The 5,942-nt window shown below is 40.3% G+C and overlaps 1 pseudogene across 1 annotated transcript; it reads left to right on the top strand.

Moving 5' to 3' along the window:
- Positions 1–977: 977 nt before the first annotated feature.
- On the top strand, positions 978–2,629 carry LOC101021234 (annotated as a pseudogene). The gene has a single exon (XR_646154.4). The product of XR_646154.4 is annotated as an MICOS complex subunit MIC19 pseudogene (transcript).
- The last annotated feature ends 3,313 nt before the right edge of the window (positions 2,630–5,942 follow it).

Here is a 5,942-nt window from a genome sequence, read left to right as displayed (position 1 = left end):
TCCTATGTGTCAGGCATTACACTAGGGGCCAAACAAGACAAACATGACAGCTACCGTCATGGAATTTGCATTAACAGAAGTAGGCAGACATTAAAAAAATTGTAAGTTGGGATAGTCATTGCAGTAATTGAGCTCCATAGAGACAGCGCCTGGGCAAGTGAGAGCCAGATGAGCACTGGGCGACTCTGCCTTGCTGAGGAAAAATAACTAAACATGGGGAAAGGAGATCCTAAGAAGCTGAGAGGCAAAATGTCATGATATGCATTTTTTTGTGCAAACTTGTCTGGAGGAGCATAAGATGAAACACCCAGATGCTTCAGTCAACTTCTCAATTTTTTTTTTTTTTTTTTGGAGATGGAGTCTGGTTCTATGGCCTAGGCTGGAGTGCAGTGGTGTGATCTTGGCTCACTGCAAGCTCCGCCTCCCGGGTTCACGCCATTCTCCTGCCTCAGCCTCCCGAGTAGCTGGGACTACAGGTGCCTGCCACCACGCCCGGCTAATTTTTTGTATTTTTAGTAGAGACGGGTTTTCACCGTGTTAGCCAGGATGGTCCTGATCTCCTGTCCTTGTGATCCGCCCGCCTCGGCCTCCCAAAGTGCTGGGATTACAGGCATGAGCCATCGAGCCGGCCTCAGAGTTTTCTAAGAAGTGTCCAGAGAGGTAGAAGACCATGCCTGCTAAAGATAAAGGAAAATTTGAAGATATGGGGGCAAAGGCGGACAAGGCCCATTATGAAAGAGAAATGAAAACCTATATCCCTCCTAAAGGGGAGACAAAAAAAGAAGTTCAAGGACTCCAATGCACCCAAGAGCTCTCCTTCGGCCTTTTTCTTGTTCTGCTTTGAGTATCGCCGGAAAATCAAAGGAGAACATCCTGGCCTGCCCATTGGTGATGTTGGAAGAAACTGGGAGAGATGTGGAATAACACTGCTGCAGATGACAAGCAGCCTTATGAAAAGAAGGCTGCGGTTCTGGGGTCGTGGCCTTGCTCCCGCTGTGCGGGAAAAGAATCCAGGCCCTTCCACGCGCGTGTGGGCGCGGGGGCCCCGAAATGCTCCTGGTTCCGCGCTAGGTCTCCGCTGGGGCAGGAACCGGAGCCATGGGTGGGACCACCAGCACCCACTGGGTCACCTTCGAGGGGGACGAGAATGAGAACATCACCGTGGTGAAGGGCATCCGGCTTTCGGAAAATGTGATTGATGGAATGAAGGAATCCTCTCCATCTGGTTCGAAGCCTCAGCGGTATTCTGGTGCTTATGGTGCCTCAGTTTCTGATGAAGAATTGAAAAGAAGAGTAGCTGAGGAGCGGGCATTGGAGCAAGCTGAGAAAGAATCTGAAGCTCAGAAACGACTAAAGCAAGCCAAAGAGCTGGACGGAGAGAGGGCTGCTGCCAATGAGCAGTTAACCAGAGCCATCCTTCAGGAGAGGATATCAAACGAGGAGGAAGGCGCTAAGGCAAAGCACCTGGCTAGGCAGCTGGAAGAGAAAGACCGAGTGCTAAAGAAGCAGGATGCATTCTACAAAGAACAGCTGGCTAGACTGGAGGAGAGGAGCTCAGAGTTCTACAAAGTCACCACTGAACAATATCAGAAAGCTGCTGAAGAGGTAGAAGCAAAGTTCAAGCGGTATGAGTCTCATCCAGTCTGTGCTGATCTACAGGCCAAAATTCTTCAGCGTTACTGTGAGAACATCCACCAGACCCTCAAATGCTCCTCTCTGGCCACCCAGTATATGCACTGTGTCAATCATGCCAAACAGAGCACGCTTGAGAAGGGAGGATAAAAACTTTCAGAACGAGCAAAACAGCAATAACGTTAATTCCAGAGATGGAACATTTTTTTTTTCCTAGTAAGAAAATAACCCATTTGAAGAGAAGACCACTAATGAGAAGACCTACTAAAGAGAGACATCAAGAATGGATTCAACAGAGTCATTTCACATTTTGAACAGCAGCAATTTGAAGGGCCAAAGCCTTGATCAGGGATCAGTCATTAAAGGACACACTTCAGTATTAGTAAACCCTCTTATGATGATTAAAAGAGAAAGGCAGCCCTCTCCACCGTTTGGTACTTTCTATTCAACTTCCACTGAACATAAAATGTTTTTCTTCAGAGCAAGCCCCATCATTTGTTGAACCTCCACCCTAACAAAGTAGGATGGGGTGGGGGGCTAAATTAATTGGAGTGGGGTGAGGAGAGAGCCAGAAAACACAGATCTGGGGCAGCAGTGCTGGGTGGAATTGTCTAGGCTATGGCATGCTGGCTTTCTCTTTCTTTCTTTTCTCCTTTGATTATGTAAGAGCTGTTTCATTTTAACTTATTATGGTGATTACACAGGCAAGAAGACAAAACGGAGAGAAAATGTACCTCTTCTACTGGAATAATGTTTATGATTACAAGTGAGAGACTGTATTTTTATCAATATGAAGGCAACCTTGGCTGATATAACCTCTATACTGAATACTCACATCTTTACTTCCCTCACTATCAATAATAAATATATTTTCTGACAAAAAAAAAAAAGAAAAGAAAAGAAGGCTGCGACGCTGAAGGAAAAATACGAAAAGGATATTGCTGCATATTGAGCTAAAGGAAAGCCTGATGCAGCAAAAAAGGAGTTGTCAAGGCTGAAGACAGCAAGAAAAAGAAGGAAGAGGAGGAAGATGAAGAGGATGAAGAGGAGGAAGGTGAAGAAGATGAAGATGAGGAAGAAGAAGAAGATGATGAATAAGTTGGTTCTAGCACGGTTTTTTTTCTTATCCATAAAGCATTTAATCCCCCGTACACAACTCACTCCTTTTAAAGCAAAAAAATTGAAATGTAAAGCATGTAAGATTTGTTTTTAAACTGTACAGTGTCTTTTCTTTTTGTATAGTTAACACACTACAGAGTGTGTTTTTAGATAGTCCTGTCCTGGTAGTATTTTCAATAGCCACTAACCTTGCCTGGGACAGTATGGAGGTTGTAAATTGGCATGGATTTAAAGCAGATTCTTGTTGGTGCACAGCACAAATTAATTATATATGGGGATGGTAGTTTTTTCTTCTTCAGTTGTCTCTGATGCAGCTTATATGAAATAATTGTTCTGTTAACTGAATACCGCTCTGTAATTGCAAAGAAAAAAGTCGCAGGTGTTTTGTTGACATTCTGAATGCTTCTAAGGAAATACAAGAAAAAATATATAAGTTGATTAAGTGTCATAAAAGAAAACTGGGCCAGGCATGATGGCTCCCACCTGTAATTCCAGCATTTTGGGAGACTGAGGCAGGAGGATCACTTGACCCCAGTAGTTCAAGACCAGCCTAGGTGACATAGGGGCAACTCTGTCTCTACAAAAAAATAAAAATTTTAGCCAGGCATGGTGCTATGTGCCTGTAATCCCAGCCACCAGCCATTTGGGAGGCTGAGGTCGAAGGATAGTTCGAGCACAAAAGGTTGAGGCTGCAGTGAACTATAATCGTGCCACAGCACTTCAACTTGGGTGACAGAACAAGACCTTGTCTCTAAGAAAAAAAAAGACTGTAGGATATTGATATTACAGGAGTCTATAAGAAGTTCTGACTTAATTGGGTTTGAAGAAGTGACATTGAAGTGAAAGTTAGAGGATGAAAAACTAGCCAGGAACATTCAGGTGAGTGTGACAGAATGAAAAAAAGGAGCAGGGAGGAAATACTAAGCAGAGGACACAGCATTTGCAAGGAATGTTAGATAACAGGAGAGACTGACTGGAGATGAACTTATCAAGGAGGTCAGGTATTGAGTCCCATCATTCCCATCCCCAACGTCTTGCCTGTAAGAAGTTTGATTGCAGGTCTATTTGCACAGAAGGCTATTGGCAGGCCTTCCAAAATGAGCTGAGCAACTTTACCTTGATCCTGGATCTGACCCTCAGCTGTACCAACTGGGAAACTGGGTTTTGGGAGCACACAAAATGTAATACCAGAATGAGCCTGGTATTGCTGTTAGAGCCACTTTAACTATAAGATGGGCATGGTTTAAGATGTGGTGAAAGAGAACAGGAGGGAGACTAAGCTAATGGGATTAGAAAAACAGAAATAATCACAGCTAGGAGAACGTGAAAAATGTGGTTTCCTGGAAGCCAAATTCCTGCCGAGATCACAGTCTAGCTCATGGAATTTCCTACTGATCGGAATGCCTTCTGCTTTTCTCTGGCTGAAACATTAGTGCCCCAAGTTTTACTATCAAAGACAGGATAATGACAAAAATATTTATTGATTAAACACAGAAAGCACTGACAGTCTTTCCAGATGAAGCCAATAGCATATACTATAATTCTTATCTTTTTATGCTTTATTACATTCATGTATTGAGTCTATGTATCTGTCACTTTACTTCTACTATTTCAATTAATCTTCAGAACAATTCTATATGGTTGGTATTAGTGTTCCATTATTGGAACGCTAAGCTTGTGGGAGTTTTTATATCCTGCTGCTCAAGGTCATCACCGAGGTCTGATTTTTCACACAAAAAAATTTGCAACCTCCAGCATAAATGGGTTAATATCCCTCCCTCTTTCCTCCATTGGTGAAAAAATTGAGAATCAGAGAGTTTCAGTGATTGGTCAGAGATTACACAGTTAGAAAGTGAGAGTCAGAATTCAGATTTGGTTATGTCTGACTCCAAAACCTATGTTGTAGTCACTCCAACCCACTGCCTCTAACAGTATAGAGGCATAGTATTCCTAGAAATATATTTTTAGAAGTTTTCACATGTTAAGCTTAGAATTGGAAGCAGTGACGTTTTCAATAAATTAATCTCTAACAGTCCAGTTAAGGGCAAGGAATTTAAAAATGGCATTTTATGTTGAAAATATCCTGAAAAGTTTTCCCTAATCTATGGTTCTATGACATTATTTCAGTTGTTTCAATTTTTAGTAAAAGAGAGAACATGGTCAATAAAAATGCTCTTTACTACATGTAAGGACCACATTTAGTGATGCTGTTACAGTATCACTTGTGCAAATCAGTAGGACTTGAAGATCATATTTTCCTCCTATTTTAGGGATAAAGTCATAATGATTTTTGGAGGCTATGCATTAGTTTAGAGATGCTAAGACACAATCATGCTTTATAAAAGTTAATTCTGTGAAAAAATCTTAATGACATGATCAGAGCCATTTCTGTAATACTTATCTCACACTGTATTTAATTATTCATAGCTTCTGTTGTGCTTTACTAATGTATGTTTAAATATTTCTTATACACTAACTTTCAGTCAGTGACAAGTTAAAAAACCACACAAATATTTCTTGCACAATGCAATGTGAGATTATTAAATTCTATTTACTTTGCTAATAGCTAATCTAGTCATAAGTATGAAATTAATCAGTCAGAATAGTAAAGGAGCAAAATACACTGGAAAAAATAAAATCTATTATACTTAAATAAGTACATGTCATTGGTTGTTTATAACTTACTTCCTTTATAAACCTATTAATTACTAAAATGCATTCTTACAATAACATGGCAAATATGATTATAAATTTAATTGTTTTTATGGGTAAATAAAAAAACTATTATAATTAGTACAAGTTAACTGACCAACCCAAGAATGGTAAATAGTTACTTCAGCATGTTTATATTCCTACTTTTTACAGAGACGCATAAACACCGTAGAGAAAATGTATTTCACACATGTGAAACATAATAATTCCTGTGGCTGCCACATTTTCGTATTGATAGTAATACAGATTTCCTTCCTACCTAGTTCTTGAATTTAAAAAAATATTTAAATAAAAAACTCCTGTGCCAGTTCTGGTGTGAACTAAAAATCAATTTTTGTAAATCAGCTTTTGTATCAGAAAGCCAGTCCTACTTTGTCCCTTCCAGGAGACAGTTACATAGTTTATGTCAAGGGTTTAAAATAAGAAAACCCAAAGCTGCTTCTTTTCTGAACCTTTACTATCATTTAAAGTAAATTTAT

The sequence above is a fragment of the Papio anubis genome, unplaced genomic scaffold, assembly GCF_008728515.1.
Source record: "Papio anubis isolate 15944 unplaced genomic scaffold, Panubis1.0 scaffold816, whole genome shotgun sequence".
Taxonomy (NCBI): domain Eukaryota; kingdom Metazoa; phylum Chordata; class Mammalia; order Primates; family Cercopithecidae; genus Papio; species Papio anubis.
Note: the sequence above shows the minus strand (reverse complement) of the source record. Positions and strands in the feature narration are given on the sequence as shown.